The sequence below is a fragment of the Oncorhynchus kisutch genome, linkage group LG8 (genome assembly GCF_002021735.2).
Source record: "Oncorhynchus kisutch isolate 150728-3 linkage group LG8, Okis_V2, whole genome shotgun sequence".
NCBI lineage: Eukaryota > Metazoa > Chordata > Actinopteri > Salmoniformes > Salmonidae > Oncorhynchus > Oncorhynchus kisutch.
The window spans coordinates 56,903,103-56,923,182 of record NC_034181.2 but is presented as its reverse complement, the minus strand read 5'-3'; the positions used below and the strand labels follow the sequence as shown (position 1 = coordinate 56,923,182).

Below are 20,080 nucleotides of genomic sequence, written 5' to 3'. Positions count from 1 at the left end.
CTATTTAACTGCTACAGGCGCTGTACTTTCCACCACTCAGTGCAGCTTTTCCACCCCTCAGTGCAGCTTTCCACCCCTCAGTGCAGCTTTCCACCCCTCAGTGCAGCTTTCCACTCCTCAGTGCAGCTTTCCACTCCTCAGTGCAGCTTTCCACTCCTCAGTGCAGCTTTCCACTCCTCAGTGCAGCTTTCCACCCCCCAGTGCAGCTTTCCACCCCCCCATTTTTTTTTTTTACATACATGGAAGTCTCTGGAAAAAAATGTACGCATTAATTCATCAATTATAAAGTCAATTTGATTTTTCTTGAGTTCTAGAGCTTGGGGCTACAGATGACAAAATCAGTTTCCCTTCCATTTGAGATAATAGCAGTCAGTTAGCATGACTTTTATGAATTGTAAAGCCTTTATGGTTTATTACATGAATTTTGAAGAATTCACAACTGGTGACGTTAGCTGATGAAGATGATCTCATATCAAAACGTACAAGATCTCTTAAGCCTGCTTTTACCACAGACCTGATTTTCTGCGTTTATTCAAAATCCCTCCCAAAAAAACAGCATTCATTTTCCCCATAGGCTTTGTCCAATGAACCATGGCGGAGTTAGTGCCTACAAAAAGACGCCATTACTTTTGCTCTCTATAGATCATCTTTGGGGGAGACGTGGGTGAGACCAAATAAGTGAACGGACCACTTTGGAAATAAGCGTCTTAATGAATACTTCCAAGTGGTGTCCTCTGGGTCCACATTGTACATGTTGTTGTATATGTCTGTTATCAATTCAACGAATAACGTTTTTGGTGGCAATCAGCTTGGAAAAGCTGCATATTTTGCCTTATGGTTGCATATTATCACAAACAAGGTACTAGGATAGTGAATTGACGTATGTTAGCTTTAGCTCTCAGCTAGCAAGGACATTTTGCTAACAAAGCTGGAAGCCACCAGCGTCTTCTTCCATTGTAAAGTGTTCTAGCCTGTAATGTACTAGCCCGTTTTGCAAACAGTAATTAACTGTTGCAACATTTCTACATGCCGTGTCGCATTATTCAAGTGGGTTAACTTCTGTGCAGCATGAGTTGGGAGCGAACATGACGCAGCCCAGACTCCCAAGTGCAGGTTAGCAGTGAGTAAGTGGAGCCGGCTACGCTGATAGACAGGCTTGATTCGTGAGACACATTTGACAGAAGGACTGAAAATAACACAAATTCTAGTACCGGACCGTTTAAAAAAAAAAATTATAGTATCGAAAAAGTACAGACGTTTAGGTATACCGTGCAACACTACTAATAAGGACTAAAGGCTCAACATTGGAATTTCATAATCTGCTCAGTGCACGCACTCCTGTTAAGCCTTGAGGACCGATGCAGTGATTTCTATTATACTTTTTGTTTCACTAATTATATCGTTTTAAACCAGCCTTTTTACCGTCCGCTTATTACGGAAATTCTAATGAGATGATCGTGTAAAAGGAATCCACATGAATTGCTTCTTCTTTTCTTTTTTTAAATCAGTGTAACGCTTCAGATTTTATTTGGCAAGGTCATTGATGCATATGCACGAGCTTTCCTTTAGTGCTCCGCAAAGAAGAATTGAACAGTTACATTGAGTCAATGGACAAATAACTCTGTGCCACGCACGCACACACACACACACAAAGCACGCAAACACAAGCACGCAAAGCAGGACAGCTGCCACGGTGAGACAGGTTATCAAAGACCACCCTCATGATTTTGACAGTTGTCCTTCTCAGACAGCAGCTATCAGCCGCTAAGGTCTTGGGACATCTTGGGCGAATGCAAGACATCTTGAATCATCCTCAAATGTTCCACCTGTGAACTACTGTCCTTAGGTCCTTTTAAAATGTACCTCCTCTTTTAGCATAACCGTTCAGTATTATCTGATGCTCAGTAATAGCTAGACCAAGCTAGCAGCTTTTCAGAGACCATTTTTTACAGCAGGAGAAGTTTCATTCTGCAGAAGTCCTTGGGGCATACGGTAGTTCAGACAGTTACATTTCCTTTTGGGGTCTCCTTAGTGATGGAATGCTTTTTGTTGAGGGAACACAGCCCAGTAAGATACGGTAAGAAACCTGCACAGGCAGAGATGACCCCCAGAGAGCCCAATATGGTCACAGAGCCTCGAATGACTGAAATCAAAGTGTTTATTTCTTTGATGGGGGACACTGTTTATCAGTTGTATGTACAGACAATGTGGTCAAGGCTTACATGATAAATGATGAATAAATACGAGGTCAAAAAGACACGAATCTCTCAAAAACCAAAACAGGAAATGGACAATAACTACATTTTACACACAGCCTAATGTACTTTCTTAAAATCATTTGTTGAGAGACCATAGCAACAATTCCTTTCCAGTTATAGATTTGAACCACAAGTGAGTCATCTCCAGATGCTTGTTGGCGTGTTTCGGAGGCCTTGCAGAAAGCCCCGTGTGTCTGCTGAAGTGCTGACTTGGCTGCTGAACATACGGCGCAAAGCAGTGGTTGGCTAATCAAAGGCCCAGTGCTCACTCAGCACGCACAGCAGGGCGCCCTATAACTGGCCCCCCTCCCACTTTCTCTGGGAGGGTCTGTCGTTCACAAATTATACATGGTGGAAAGTCCAAAGGCTGCCTGCCGGGGAAAAATCTGAACCAATGCTCTGCTAAATGGTCTTTAGTCTCTGGCTTCAAAGCATCAGCTGTTTCCTCTGTGAGCTTTCCTCAGGGTGTATCAAAACCCATAGCGCATGTTTAAAAAAAAAAGCCCTTTCGTCATCGGCATTGCCGTTACTAGGTGACATTGTCAGACCTCTTTGTCAGGAGTCCCCGACTACACGTCGATCACTCACTGGGATCTCTACCGTGTGAGTGACGGGCGAGGGTAAATTGCACTTCATCACTCAGCCTCCGATGGCCATCCCCCTGTCAACGAGGACAGAATGCTGTCATTTCAATACAAATGGGAGGGGAAGCAATGACTCACAGATGAGGTTGACTTTATAAAAGCACAAGCTCCTTTATTTCCCCATCTCATCTCAAGGGAGGGATATAACAGATGGAATGAAGGGGTACACTGTTCAGGCCCACTCCTCCTCCTCATGTCATGCTGTGCCATGGAAACCGTGTACAGCAGACCTGGGTCAAATACAGTATATATGGCATATATACTGAACAAAAAATATAAACGAGCCAGGCCCAGCCCATTAAGAATGAGTTTTTCCCCACAAAAAGGGCTTTATTACAGACAAAAATACTCCTCAGTTTCATCAGCTGTCCAGGTGGCTGGTCTCAAGACGATTCCGCAAGTGAAGAAGCCGAATGTGGAGGTCTTGGGCTGGAGTGGTTACAGGTGGTCTGCGGTTAGGAGACCGGTTGGACATACTGCCATATTCTCTAAAACAACGTTGGAAATTAACATTAAATTCTCAGGTCACAGCTCTGCTGGACATTCCTGCAGTCAGTATGCCAATTGCACGCTCCCTCAAAACTTGAGACATCTGCGGCATTGTGTTGTGTGACAAAACTGCACATTTTAGAGTGGCCTTTTATTGTCCCCAGCACAAGGTGCACCTGTGTAATGATCATGCTGTTTAATCAGCTTCTTGATATGCCACACCTTTCAGGTGAATGGAGTACACTGGCAAAGGAGAAATACCCACTAGGGACGTAAAAGCTCAGGAAACATGGGACCAACACTTTACATGTTGCGTTTATATTTTTGTTCAGTGTACTTTTAAATGACTAACATGCACTTGATTTAATTTGCCCGGTACAAAGAAAAAAAAACTAATAGTCCAAACATTTGATTTAACTTGGGAGTTATAAATATTACATTGGTACTGACCCTGGAACTGACCCGGTATATAGCTTACTTATGTTCTCCTTTGTGTTTTTTTCAACTTTTTTTTTTATAGTACTACTGATATAGATTACTGCATGGGAAAGAGAAAGCAAGAAAGGCATTTCACTGTTCTTGTGCATGTGACAATAAAAACTAGAAACTTCCAAGATAAACAGACTTATAAATGATGGCATCCAGTACTAACCATCAACAAGATGTATCTCTTCCCATAAAAGCCAGATCCTGTGTATTGGTACTCAGCTATCATCATTGGCTTAAGACCTGCTGACTCTGGCTTTCCTCGCCCTCTCATTTTTATATTTTCATTTTTTATCTTCCTCTGAAACAGGATGAAATGTGAGCGGCACATCTGGCGCTTCCCAGCCATGTGGAGGGAGGTCTGGTGGGGTTGGGGCTGCCTGCCTCCTCTCAGCCTCTCAGGTGTGAGGATTTATCCCCCCGACAGTCTCCCCTCCCCTTTTGTGCTGATGGTATTTAAACAGCATGTTGAGCCCTTGATTGAAATTCCTCTCACACTGCCTCTTGCCTCACAGTCCTCCCTCTCTCGCTCTCCCTCCCTTCTTTCTCGCTATCTCTCTGAGCTAGAACTAAACCCACCACAGACACACATTAACACTCTCCTCTCGCTCCATCTGGGCAGATCCATGACACATACAAAGCCTCCCTACTGCAGCCAGTGTGTGTAATTGTAACACATACTGGCATGCTTGCATGCACACACACACACACACACTACAGATTACATTGGGCTGTACACACAGTAGCAAGGGGTAGGCAACCCTGTTCCTGGAGTGTTGCAGGTACTGCAGGATGGTTGTTCCAACTAGGCACCATTGATCTGCTAATTGATCAGTTTAGTGACGGCCTAAATTCAACACGCCTGGTCTTCCAGGTCGGTTCAATCGAAACCATGAAGTGCCTGAGGAACTTCAGGTGCCCGCAGCACTGCCTACCGCTGCAGTAGACTCCTGTTGCCGTCCTCAGTTGGACACAAGGTCCCCCCCCAGAAGTTTCAATTTTTTTTGTTTTAACCCTACTGGCACACCTGATTCAATTAGTCAATTAATCATCAAGCCTTTGACTAATTGAATCAGGTGTGCCAGTTCAGGGTTAAAACAAAAATGTAAAACATCTGGCGGAGGGAGGGGGGGCCACGCCGAGGAGAGGGTTGGGAAATCATGAGTTAGAGGGAGTGAGTCGTCCATGTTCTTTTGTTTCGCAGCAAAGATTCGTGAGGGAGTAATAAACACCGGAGGATGCAATGCGTCAGCTAGAATTATTCACCGCTCAAAAGATCCTATCGCCACACATAAATATATATATATATATATATATATATATATACGCAGTTACGCACACGCAGCCAATTCAAAAGTACCAAGTGTCAGGTAGAGCTGTATTGTCATGAGATTATTTTCACGCCACAGCGGTCTAATGAAGGCAAGGTCATATCTCCTTCACTAAAACGAGAGCACATTTTCAACAAACTGACAGAGATTGTGGGGCAAAATACTGAGAACATGAAAGAGTAACAGGGATCCTGTCCTAGCCTGACATCATGTCGCTCCTCCACACAACCCCTTTCCACCGTTTGCCCTTTCCCTGTGCCTTTCATTATCACCCGTTACAGTGAAAGTGATAGTCAATTCCCTTAACTGTCAAACACTCTGCTGCCAAGACAACGCTCTTCACGGAGGCAGAGTGACCAATGCATATTACAGTAAGTGTGTGATTTAAAAATAAAAAAATGTGAACGCAGCCAGTTGCACTAGATTGTGGCAATTTCATACCGCGTCCATCTCTATCTACTCTGTTACTTGACATTATTAGTTACATTATTGCTTGACAATAGTAAACGGTAGACATTTCTTACAAAAGGGTCAAATACAAGGAATAAAGAGCTGGTCATCCCGTCAGTTTCATCTCCCTCTCACAGGAGCCTGAGTTTAAAGTCAGAGCTACCTCGGGATGGCGTCATTATCAAGCATTGTAAGGGATCCTGGGATATTTACTATGCTGTTGTACTTTAATGGTAGTCGTTAATATCAATTAGCTGGGGGAACGTTAAACACATTGCAGCTTCTTTTTTTGTATTTTAGAGATAGGAGTGGAGACAAAAGAGAGGTTGAACAAGAGGGTGCTTAGGTAATTATCGTAAGGCCTCTAAAAGCATTCACAAGCATATAAGTAAATGAAAAAAAAAGAAAGAAATTGATCAATTACATCCGGTGAAAGTGCATGGTAGATACGTGTCACTACTATTAATGCAACCATGGCTGGCCACAGTAGAGGTTGACCTCGGGAGGCACTTTCACGTGTTGTCGGCCTTAAAGCTAAGCATAACCCAGCAGACTTAGCTCTACCCCCACTCCCATCAAGCCCACCACACCTAGAGCTAAAACCCAGGGAGGAAACAGTAAAAGCTGTACAGTCTCCTAACACACACACACACCGTCAGAATGAAGTATTTACTCAGCAACTACATGCATCATGGGGTATGCGCTGCTCTCTTTTACTCAGTCAGTCTCACAGTCAGCCACAGAGCGCTGTGAAAGTGGGTTAAGCAGGTATAAAACCTCTTCTCTATCCAGACAGCCCTGCTCCCTGCAGATAGCTCTAGCGGGGTGGGAGGAAGTGCAGGGCACTGAATACAAATCTACTTTCAAAGTACAAAGTGCTGAACAATGTAAACTGCACCCCGAGCAGGAAAAGGATTAGCATTTCCATGAATGTGTGTTTAATCTTCAAACTTAATTTCTAAAATCAATTTACTGAGTCCACCAGGAGCAGAGCTTTACCTGCTTTGATATAGATAAAGCAACTAAATAGTATTAACAAAATTGGGTGATTTGTTAATTTTCTTCTAATATTTACCAAATAAATGATTTTTTATTTTACCTACAGCATTTCTCATATGATGCATATTCTAAATCCTTCTCAGTACAGAATAGAAAACGAGAGAAAACAGAATCCCCATCTACCCAGATAGTTAACAAGCTCGTTGTCTGTGGTCACCGTCAAAGCGTCCTATAAAGCACATAGCACTCGGATGTGTTTTTGGAGGAACTTTCAATTGAGTCAAAGACCTTGGCCTGGTGGCTTATTCAGCCTGAGCAAATGTTAATCTACCGAGAGATTGGTGATGGAGATTTAAGTATCAGTGAACTAGCAGGTGGGGGTCATTAGTTTTAAGAACACGCTGAGGAAAGCACACCCCAGGAGGGAGTCTATGAGGCTAATTTCTGATTTTCACTGTATTAGTCAGGCATCAAGGAGATTATCCCGGATTGTAGTTTGCGGTTTCCGGGGGGGGGGGGGGGGGGGGGTCGGACAGGACAGACCTGCAGTGGAACAGCGCGAGGGCATGTCTTAGTGAAACTCCTCCCCACACGGCTCCCAGACAGCATGGTAGTTGGGCCCCACTCTCCCAGTGACAGCCAGCCAGGCTGCTCCCTTTCTCCTGCTCTCCTCTGGCCTGCCACAGTCTCCTCTCCAGACCACAGTGCAGGGAGCCAGGGGGCATCTGTGTGGAAGAGTGGAGCTGACATTCTAACACAGAGAGGCACCGTGCTGCTGGATTAAAGCACATCTTTCTGGCACACACACACACACTCCCTCGCTCTCCTTTCAAAACAGTGACTTAGCAACGCCACAGCACTTCTCAGGAATAGGGATTTTCTGATTCTTTTCAGTTTAAAGAGAAAAGACAATGATAGAGATTTGATAGAGATAGAGATGCATTCTTCTCCCGTTAGCTTTTAAAGTGTTGAGGGTGTTCTTAAAAGGGGCTGTAGGGTAGAATGGAGGTGCATCTACTCCACTAACCTTTGAACTGTAAGTGGGAAAAGTCAGTGAAGGGGCTGGCTCTTTACTCTCCTCTCTTGAGACGGCGCTAGATGTCTACGGAAGATGTGCTGGCGCACTCTGGGAGGTGACCGGGAGATCACTGACATACAGTACACCTGTACCAGACACAAGTGCAACCCTAATCACCCCACAAGCGCCAGCAGAACAAAAAAAACTCAAAGTTCTAGCCAGCTGCTCACGAAAAGACTGACTGTGCCAGAAACGGCCATATGGCTCACCTGTTGCTAAGGAACAGTGATCACTGAACCCTGTGCAGACTGACTCCAACACAGGTACCTAACACAGAAGAAATAGGAGTCTACCTGGTGGGCTGAATGTAATATGTATGCCTCTACTGTGTGTGTTTTCAAAGTGTGAGGAGGGGAAAGCACAACTTAATGTGTGGTACAGCCTCAAGAGTGTGGTAATAATTAAAAAGTACATTAAGAGCCAGAAAACTTAATTTGATGTATATTCAATTGGAAATTGTGTGAAACAATACTTGTCTGCATATAGAAGAGTGCAGCCGAGGACAACCATATATTGTATGCAGGAAATGTTTGGTTCATTTCAGGGCAATACTGTGAATCATCCCTCAACAACACTAAAGCACTTTTTAGTTTTCAGCTCTTTTTATGCCCACCCATCTCTCTCCTCCCTACCGCCCTCGTCTCTTTCCTGGGCACACAGCAGAGACACACATCCAGACTCACTCAATTGTTCCACGCATGGAAGAGCAGCGGTGGGTGATAATAACTGGGCCCCACAGCAGGGACTCTCGTTAGAGCCTGCAAATACAGCTCAGACGGAGTGCCAGATTAACCAAGCCCAAACCAAACTCGCACCAGTCTTGAAACCAGCCCTGAACCGTTCCTGAAGTAGCCATAAAAACAGCCCTGCCCAAAAATTCCCCACTAGCAAACCTGTGTCCCTAGAGCAATATAAGGGTTATAATAGTATCAAGAATACAGAATGCTAAAACTTTACTCCACTGCTTGAAAGTCTGTGTTAATCCATTTGCATCTTCATAACGTGTGAGATTTAAGAATAAACAACAATGAACAAACGATGGGGAAAAGGGTTTTCCCTTGGTGTCAATGGTTTAGTCCTTCCATTATCTAGCATATTATCATACAGTCTTTCTATTCCTCACGTTTTCACAAATGGCAAAGTGCAACTAAACTCAGCAACAAAAAGAAGAAAAATGTCCTCTCACTGTCAACTGCGTTTTATTTCAGCAAACTTAACATGTGTAAATAATTGTATAAACATAACAAGATTCAACAACTGAGGCAAACTGAACAAGTTACACAGACATGTGGGACAATGTGTCCCTGAACAAAGGAGGGGTCAAAATCAAAGTCAAAAGTAACAGTCAGTATCTGGTGTGGCCACCAGCTGCATTAAGTACTGCAGTGCATCTCCTCCTCATGGACTGCACCAGATTTGCCAGTTCTTGCCAGTGCAAGGCACCTGCAAGTTCCCAGACATTTCTGGAGGGAATGACCCTAGCCCTCACCCTCTGATCCAACAGGTCCCAGGCGTGCTCAATGGGATTGAGATCCAGGCTCTTCACTGGCCATGGTAGAACACTGACATTCCTGTCTTGCAGGAAATCACGCACAGAACGAGCAGTAGGGCATTATCATGCTGGAGGGTCAGGATGAGCCTGCAGGAAGGATACCACATGAGGGAGGAGGATGTCTTCCCTGTAACGCACAGCGTTGAGATTGCCTGCAATGACAACAAGCTCAGTCCGATGATGCTGTGACACACCGCCAGAGTACAGGCCACGGTGTAACGCTCATTCCTTCGACGATAAACGCGAATCAGACCATCACCCCGGTGAGACAAAACCGCTACTCGTCAGCGAAGAGCACTTTTGCCAGTCCTGTCTGGTCCAGCGACGGTTGGTTTGTGACCATAGGCGACGTTGTTGCCGGTGATGTCTGGTGAAAACCTGCCTTACACTGCTGATGGAGGGATTGTGCGTTCCTACTATGACTTGGACAGTTGTTGTTGCCATTTTGTACCTGTCCCGCAGATGTGATGTTCGGATGTACCGTTCCTGTGTACGGTGTTGTTACACGTGGTCTGTCACTGCGAGGACGATCAGCTGTCCGTCCTGTCTCCCTGTAGCGCTGGTCTTACGCATCTCACAGTACGGGCATTGCAATTTATTGCCCTGGCCACATCGGCAGTCCTCATGCCTGCCTACAGCATGCCCAAGGCATGTTCAGCAAGATGAGTAGGGACCCTGGGCAACTTTCTTTTGTTTTTTTTCAGTGTCAGTAGAAAGGCCTCTTTAGTGTCCTAACTTTTCATAAAAGTGACCTTCATTGCCTACCTTGTGTAAGCTATTAGTGTCTTAACAACCATTGCACAGGTGCATGCTCATTAATTGTTTATGGTTCATTGAACAAACAATAGGAAACAGTGTTTAAACCCTTTACAATAAAGAGCTGCGAAGTTATTTGGATTTTTACAAATTATCTTTGAAAGACAGGGTCCTTAAAAAAGGGAGGTTTCTTGTTTTTCTGAGTTTACCTGAGAGACTTTTACAGTGAGCCATAACGTCACAGCCAGTCTGTCGGATTCCCCTCTATTCAGTACTGGGCAGGCCAGTTGAGACGAGCCCAACCATCCAGCGCAGTGCCATTTCTCTGGACCCACAGGGTTCCTCTCCTCATAAAATGTCTCGTACTATTCAGACCATTGAGGCAGTCAAAGAAAGGACAGACTGCAGATAAATTGATTCAATTGTGCCTAGTGTCAGTGCCATGGGTCATTATTTCTACAGTGGAGGAGCTCAAGGTGTTTTATTATCCCGGGGTGGGAGCCACACAGACAGACAGGTATTCCGAGACAATAGAGATCCCTCATTTAAAGGAGGGCCAGCAGCCTTTTCTTCTGAATTCTGCAGACCAAAATTGAATAGTACACCTCTTAAGAGGAAGGGACCGCCACATAGTATCATGAATACAGAATGCTGGAATCTTCCTCTACTGCTTGAAACCTGCTTGAAAATATGGATAAATCCTGGGCCAACCCACAAAGAGACATAAGACACCAGCTCACTGACACAGTCTCCCTGGAGTACATTATCAGAGAAGGTAGGTTCAGCACTTTCTGCCCCCGTGTGTCCCAAGTTTATCAGGCCAGATCTGACCAGTGGTTGAACCCCTTTTATTCTCACGGCCATCCTCAGCGGTATACCTCTCAAAAGCCAATAAAATGTAAACTCGACAACAGAGCTACCATAACGCTCAGAAAGACAAGCTACTGAGTCTCTACAAATAAAAACGAAAAGCGACTTTACTTATCCAGAGTAAAAAGGATTTTCAGAGAAATATTCAGATTATTTACCATTTATTTCAACGGGAAGTCATATTGAGACTAGAGTCTCTTTCGCAAATGAGCCCTGCACCATAAGCACATAAAACAGGCAAGTATAGATAAACATAAATATAGACAATATACACATTAAGATACAAAAACACATTAATTTAAAACGAACACATTCTTCATTATAAAATAAATCAGCGGTCTGAATTGTCCTAGGGACTTCAAAGCATCCAATCAAAACATCTTCTGGAGATTATTTGGAGAGCTTCCTGCACAGCTGCAAAATCAGACTGTAGCGTTGTCACAGCCAGGGCAGCAGTCGGGGAAATTGCATACATAATCGTATCACCAGCATATCCATGAAATGTAAACATTTTAACAGATTGCCCAATAGCGTTTATATAAAATCGTAGAAAAACAGGTCCTAGTATCGACCCCTGCAAAATTCATGGCAGTTTATTTTAACTCCAAGAAGTGAGATGTATGTCTGTTTTTTACTACTTTGTTACTTCTTATCAAAATGTTGAAAGAACTGTGCTGTCAACTCTGATTATAACACTTCACACTGACACATAGATACAGTGCTGAGAGACTAGTGTGGAAAAAAAATACTGTAAATGGGAGACAGGGGAGAGTTAGGGGGAAAAAAATAAATACAGGAATAAAAAATTTTTTTTAACACATTTTAAAAGGTTTTCAACTGTGCTAAAGACGAACCCAGTCTGAAATCGACGGCTGGATCATTGCAGCATGACTTATAGAAGCACAGCATGGCTGCTTCCATAGCCCCGATGGGGGTACCATCCCCGGAGTTGAGCCTTTTCATTAATTGTGAGAGAGAGTTTACATCTTTTCAATCCACATAATGAAAACTGCTGATGTGTGGAACACTAATCGTCCAGGACATTTTAACTAAACGGTTTCTGGAAAAGTTTCTCCACTCATAAAATAAGTCATCCGTGCATTATGGGGGCTAAGCGAAGGTCCTAACAAGAATGAATTGCTTATAATGACCTTTTTCAAAAGCTTGTTAACAAAACAATTTAAATAACGATTTATATGTTTATAAGCAGAACGTCAAATGCTGTGTTACACAATTTATGTCACAACTATATTCCTCAAGAGCATTGCAGTATCTAACTCCCAATCAAGCCAGTCCAGCAAATAAGTCAGCTAGAATCCTCTCAAACAGTGTGAAAACTAGATGAAAACAGCTCAGGTCCATGAAATGGCCTGCAGGTTTCTCCACACACACACACACACACACACAACCAACCTGACCTTCAGTCAGTGCTTAAATATTTCATTCTTTCTGGTTACAATGCAGTGGTGGAGGTCGTGTGGCCAAAAGCACACTGGTGTGACTAATTTCAGTGGAAAATCCTCAGATTGACTATTTGTCTATCACACATAGTGCTGAAATGAAGTAATCCTCTCAAAGGACCTCTATTCACAGACAACGAGTAGTTCAGTATGATAAAAAAAATGTAAATGCTCTATGGAATGATAATCTAATCGTTCCTGTGATAAGCTACGCTCATCCGACATAGACTTAGCGGAGGCCCCACACGTCATAGAATATAAATCGGCTGCTCGTGTGAATTTACAGAAAACACTTTTAAAAATTCATAGCTGAGCTGCTGAAATACTTGGCCTGAGCAGCCTGCCACCCTTGTTAAATGAACCTGGTATTATTCACACTCCGTCAGCAGGTGTCCTGTCTTTCAGCACCGGGCAAGAGACAGTACAGAGAGTGCGATGTCTGAACTGTGCGATGTAGTAGGGAGTTGTATTTTCCAAAAGGCCAATATTCTACATAGTTTTGCGCAGAAATCGTGGTAATTAACTACAGTGACCATAATACATTGAGCGCCTACTTCTTTTACGCTTGCTACGTTAGTGTGGGGAAGACACGGAGAGAGAGAAGAAACAGAAGAATGTGCAATCGAGACGGCTAGAGAGCAGTTGTTTAACTTCTCTAGGATAGGGGGCAGCATTTGGAGTTTTGGATGAAAAGCATGCCCAAATTCAACTGCCTGCTACTCATCCCCAGAAGATAAGATATGCATATTATTAGTAGATCTGGATAGAAAACACTCTGAAGTTTCTAAAACTGTTTGAATCATGTCTGTGAGTATAGCATAACTTATGTAGCAGGCAAAACCCCGAGGACAAACCATTCAGATTGGTTTTTTTAGGTCACTCTTTTCAATGTGTTTTCATTGGGAATCCAGATTTCTAAGGGACTTAGTTACAGTTCCTACCGCTTCCACTGGATGTCACCAGTCTTTAGAAATTGGTTGAGGTTATTCCTTTGTGTAATGAAGAAGTACGGCCATCTTGAACGAGGGTCACTTCATGTGTACTGTTTGATAGAGGCGCATGACCAGAAAGCTAGCGTCAGTTTGTTTTCTTCCTGTATTGAACACAGATCATCCCGTCTTCAATTTGATTGATAATTGCTTTAAAAAAATACCTAAAGTTGTGGTACAAAAGTAGTTTGAAATGTTTTGGCAAAGTTTACAGGTAACGTTTGAGATATTTTGTAGTCATGTTGCACAAGTTGGAACCGGTGTTTTTCTGGATCAAACGCGCCAAATAAATTGACATTTTGGATATATATGGATGGAATTAATCGAACAAAGGACCATTTGTGATGTTTATGGGACATATTGGAGTGCCATCAGAAGAAGCTTGTCAAAGGTAAGGCATGATTTATATTTTTATTTCTGCGTCGCGCCTGCAGGGTTGAAATATGTTTTCTCTCTTTTGTTTATGGAGGTGCTATCCCCAGATAATAGCACTGTTTGCTTTCGCCGAAAAGCCTTTTTAAAATCTGACATGTTGGCTGGAATCACAACACGTGTAGCTTTAATTTGGTATCTTACATGTGTGATTTCATGAAAGTTAGATTTTTATAGGAATTTATAAAGAATTTGGCGCTCTGCATTTTCTCTAGCTTTTGGCCAAGTGGGACGCTACCATCCCACATATCCCAGAGAGCTTAACGAGGTATCTCTACCTGAAAATACATGAGCTAAGTCAGGGATGGGCAACTAAAAACGGAACTCCTCATGAGGGGTCGCAGTTGCTCGCAGGTCTGCGTACCTGTAGCACATGAACACGTGTGAAACTTACTCCTCAGCTTTGTGTCCCACTTGTGTTGCCTCTTTCGCTAGCTAGAGGGAGGACGATTACATGTGCTAGCAAGGCAGAGGTCCCGAGTTTGCGCCGAATCGGGAGGAAGTGGCACTCACTAAGCAGGCAGCGTGACGTCCACTACATACCCACATGTGAATACCCCCCCTGCTTGACAGAGGAGAAAATGTTTACGTTTTAGAGTTCATTTTGTACAAGTCTACGCATTTTGCCACGGGACGTAGAGAAAATGTAGTAGTTTTAAAGCAAGTTTGTTGAAATACTACACATTTTGCCATAGGGTGGAGAGAAATGTTTGCAGTTATTTCTATGACATTTGAGTGAGGCTGACTAACAAAATCAAATGGGGGTCCCCAGGCTGGTAATTAGACCGTGATTACTAAGTTTAGATAGCTGGCCACTTGACTTACCAATCAACATTTTTTTCACTGACATGGGCTAATTGAGTGACTATCAGTGACTGAAAAACTGCTAATGGACAGCAAAATTTCGAAATTGCACCTTGTGTATGCTACTATTCTAACTTGCAACAGTAAGTTGAAACTAGAGGCCTTCACTGGTCCAAAAAAGTTGGACCCGTTCTGAAATGGACCTGGGGCTTTCCCAACCGGACCCAATATGAATAAGTACATTTTTACAATAGAGACACCCATTCCAGACGGACCTGAGGACAACTAGACTCATTCCATATTGGCCTGGTTGGATCCAGACCCAGTCCGATCTGAGTGAGGGAAGCAGCAGAAAAGTAAAATGTTATGCCACTTTATTAACCGGAACTGATAAAGTGCGAGGGAGAGGAGGTAGAGAGAAGTGACGCTCTAGCAGGGGCCGTGCTGTGTGTGTAGGCTCATACACAGAGAGGAGGAAGGGAGAGATGAGACTGCAACCAACCAAGCCAGCTCACGCTATAGTAGACTAATAGCTGCCACAGCTAAGTTATTCATCATCTAATATGATTACATGGTACTTGTCTTCAAACCGGGAGAAGGTATTTAAGCTAGCTAGGTAGGCTAATTAAGGCTGCATGTGCTTTTTTTGTTCTACAGTTAAACAACAACAACTCCATTCAGAATATAGTAGTAGCAGCCTACCTTTTGGCTCTTGGTCGTTGTAGCCAATCCTTCTCCTTAAACTTCCAATTCCATCATTTTAATTCCCCATCTTCCATTGAATAGATAGCTCCTAACTTCTTCCCCACACAGAGGCTCTATGACTAGCCTATTGCCTTTTTTGATGGCTTATGATTGGCCAACAATAACAAGCAACACGTGCCACCTACGTGAAAAGCAAAGAGCAGCAACATAAATTATACCATTTCTCTCACTCGTTCTCTCTACTGCAGCAGTCACGGTTTATAACTTTAAGGGTCCTTCTGGAAAAGTCATTTTAAATTACACGTACCTCGAGAGATTCATATCTGATTCGACCCGTGACATTATTTAGCATTCTGGATCGGGACCCACTTGTGTAGTCGGGAACTGGCCCATCCCTAATCAGTTGCCCATCCCTGATCTAAGTGGTTGATAATTGGTATTCAGTATGACTTATTTACTTTAAAGAACTACTAAAAATAGTGACTTTGTCACAGTACAGGCAGTTCTACAGAGATGACTAGGAATGAAATAATAAAGCAAAATCAAATAAAACAAATGTTTTATGAAATTAAAGTAAAGTGAATAAACAATGGTTAATATGTGATCAGCAGTAATGGGCAGTCACTACCATCATGGGCCTTTTATTAATGGCTTAGCCTGTGTTGTTACCGCATTTAACCAAAATAATGCATTGAATGTTTTTTTTAATGATCGAAACCTGAAAACTGATATATATATATATATAATTAACTATATCTATAGATATCTATATAATTATCTTTATATATATATTTATAATCGAACTGAAACAGAACCAACCTCAAAAATCTAAAAGCACTAATCGCTTAGCACTAATGTGCACACACACACACGAGTGACAAATATATTTCAAACATGTTTTCCTTTGCGGAGCCGCAAGGTGTGGATTAATTTCATGTAAGTTAAATAATGAAGACATTGACTCCATGTAAAGTTAATACAGGAGAGACTGCAACAGCAACCTTGTATTAATAAGCATATCTTGGGGGGGAAATAAGAATAGATTGAGAAAGTGCACCGCCACAAGCAGTGTCTGGATGGGACTATGGGGATGCAGGTTTGATGCTAATTCCAGTAGAATGTTCTCCTTGATTCTCAAATAACAACTCTCAATAGGTGTTAAACTACTCTTCAGATCAGATACCCATGCATCCACAGTGAGTATATGACCAACTACTCGCATAGCACAAACCATTAAACAAACATAAAGCTTAAGGGTTCTCAAAACTAATACAGCAACACAAACAGCCTCAATTAAGGTACAAAAAAGTGCAGACCTCTGCACAAATACCGTGCCAATTATTTCTCTTTTTGAAAGTGAATACAGGCCCTTTCCCAAACAGCATTTAAATTTGACGTTTTAAAAACCTCGTTGGTTGAGACGACAAAGGGCCTGGAGAGAGGACGATCGATAAGTGACAGGCGGAAAGAAATGGGACACGTCTACAGAAATCACACCCCTTCCTTTAGTCTGTAAAGAAAACGAGACAACAGGGACATTGTAAACAGGGTTCAATAGAAACCTTTGTCATTCCCAAGACTTAACCTATCCACAATAACTGGGTAAGTATATATGCAGCAAAGTGATTAAGAGCAAAAACATCATCTCCAAAAGCCAGGTTCAGTTCAAATCACCAAAACAAAGCCTCTTACAAGAATATGTTAATGGTTGGTTGAGGGGCAAATTCACTAAACACTAGCCTGCATGCATGCCAGTTGTACTTGTAAGTCAATAACAAATATACTGTATATTAGTGGTGGAAAAAGTACACAATTGTCATACTTGAGTAAAAGTAAAAGGTACCTTAAAACCTGTTATGGCTGCAATCCCGATACCGGGATCGATATGACAACTACCAGTGAAACTAGAGGGCGCCAAATTCAAACCACAGAAATCTCATAATTACAATTCCTAAAACATACATGTGTCTTATATCATTTTAAAGCTATTCTCATTGTTAATCCCACCAAAGTGTCCGATTTCAAATAGGCTTTTCAGCGAAAGCACTACAAACGATTATGTTAGGTCTCCACCAAACCACAATAAACACAGCCATTTTCCAGCAAAATATAGCATTCACAAAAACCAGAAATAAAGATAATTAATCACTAACCTTGAATTATCTTCATCAGATGACACTCATAGGACTTCATGTTACACAATACATGCATGTTTTGTTTGATAAAGTTCATATTTATATATAAAAAAATCTGAGTTTACATTGGCACGTTAGATTCACTAGTTCCAAAAACATCAAGTGATTTTGCATAGCCACATCATTCAACATAAATACTCATCATAAATGTAGATGATAATACAAGTTATACACATGGAATTAAAGATATACCTCTCCTTAATGCAACCGCTGTGTCAGATTTTTTAAAAACTTTACGGAAAAAGAAACGCATGCAATAATCTGAGACAGCGCTCAAAAGTAAAAACACCACAGCCGCAAAGATGGCGTCAACATAAACAAGAAATTACATGATAAATATTCCCTTACCTTTGATGATCTACATCAGAAACCACTCCAGGAATCCCAGGTCCACAATAAATGTTTGTTTTGTTCAAAAATGTATGTTATTTATGTCAAATACCTTCTTTTGTTAGCGCGTTTGGTATACATATCCAAACGCTAATTCTGGTCAGCATTATATCGGACAAAAACTTCAAAAAGCGATATTACCGGTCTAAGAAACATTTCAAACTAAGTACAGAATCAATCATTAGGATGTTTTTAACATATAGCTTCAATAAAGTTCCAACCGGAGTATTCCTTCTTGTCATCGTGAGCAATGGAACGCAAGTGACTAACATGAGGAAAAAGCGCGATCACAAAATGGCTGCTTGACGGACATCTGATATATTCTGCTCTCATTCACTCCCACAACAACATAGAAGCCTCATTATAATTTCTATTGATGGTTGACATCTAGTGGAAACCCTAGGCAGTGCAACATCATTCATATCTCAAGGGGATTTCATTTCGGACTCTGGTGAATACATACAAGCTCAGATTTCTAACTTCCTGTTTTGATTTCAACTCAGGATTTTGCCTGTCAATATGAGTTCTGTTATACTCACAGACATCATTCAAACAGTTTTAGAAACTTCAGAGTGTTTTCTATCCAATGCTAATAATAATATGCAAATATTAGCAACTATGACTGAGGAGCAGGCCGTGTGATATGGGCACCTTTCATCCAAGCTACTCAATACTGCCCCTGCAGCCATAAAAAGTTAATAGAAAATGACTCAAGTAAAAGTCACCCAGTAAAATACTACTAGATTGACGGATAGCCAGGGGCACACTCCAACATTTACAAATTAAGCATTTGTGTTAAGTGAGTCCGCTAGATCAGAGGCAGTAGGGATGACCAGGAATGCTCTCTTGATAAGTGTGTGAATTGGACGGTTCTTCTGTCAAAATGTAACGAGTACCTTTGGATGTCAGGGAAAATATATGGAGTAAAAAGTACATCATTTTCTTTATGAATGTAATGAATTAAAAGTTGGCAACAAAAAAAAAGATATATATACACTACCGTTCAAACATTTGGGGTCACTTAGAAATGTCCTTGTTTTTGAAAGAAAAGCAATTTTTTTGTCCATTAAAATAACATCAAATTGATCCGAAATACAGTGTAGACATTGTTAATGTTGTAAATGACTATTGTAGCTTAAAACTCAAGGTTCTACTGGACCGGGTTATGTGTTGTGACGCTAGCCACAATGAGCATTACGCACAATAGTGGAATTTGCAGTTTGCCTTCAAAATAAAAGTATGTCACTGACAGTGATGCAAATTAATACAAATTGTAGAATTATGCCATACTTTTATTTTGAAGGCTAACCGCAAAGTCCACTGTTGTGGCTAATCCTTATTGTGGCTAGCTTCACATAGATGGGTCCGACCACCATTAAACAATTAAGAACTGTCTTATAAATTAGGGTTATTGTAGATGGCACCTAGCTATATAGTTAGCTAGCTAACTATAAAGCTACTGAAACAGATTATGTCGTTTTCCTATGTTTTTGGGGATGAACATTGTTTGCATCCATAAGACAACTTTACCAGCATTATAGCATATGTATCGATGAATCGTTGTGAAATACGAGTGAGTGTAATCAATGTGTAATAACTACGTAAAAAGTTAATGAACGCGTTAAAATATTATGCGGCATGCAGTCATATTCAGGTCCTGATTGGTCAAATCGTGTTATTGGACATGTCAAATTGTGTTATTGGACATGTCAAATCGTGTTAAATAGTATATTTTTTGACACGCAAAGACCCAAATGCCATTCCATAGAAATCCTGATTGAGAATGTGACGACTGAACAAAGAAAACAGCACAGCAAGTAAGTGAAATAAATAGGTTTGATTATGTTTTACTGGTAATGGGGACAAACGTAAATGCAATCGATTAACTTTTTGGTCAGTGTGGTGTGTGTGTGTAACCTTTATTTAACTAGTCAAGTCAATTAAGAACAAATTCTTATTTACAATGACGGCCTACCCCGGCCAAACCCGGACGACGCTGGGCCAATTGTGCGCCACCCTATGGGACTCCCAATCACGGCTGGATGTGATACAGCCTGGATTTGAACCAGGGACTGTAGTAACACCTCTTGCACTGAGATGCAGTTCCTTAGACTGCTGCGTCCATTTGTGTGTTTTAACTATTTACCTGTACTAGAATGCTTAAAAAGGCTGCTAAAATATCGGAATCGGAC

At 41.9% G+C, this 20,080-nt stretch overlaps 1 protein-coding gene across 5 annotated transcripts in view; it reads right to left on the bottom strand.

The window, feature by feature from the left end:
- LOC109895529 (PHD finger protein 21A-like) overlaps positions 1–20,080 on the bottom strand; it is a 50,732-nt gene that overhangs the window by 14,911 nt on the left and 15,741 nt on the right. The gene's annotated exons all lie outside the window — the stretch shown is intronic.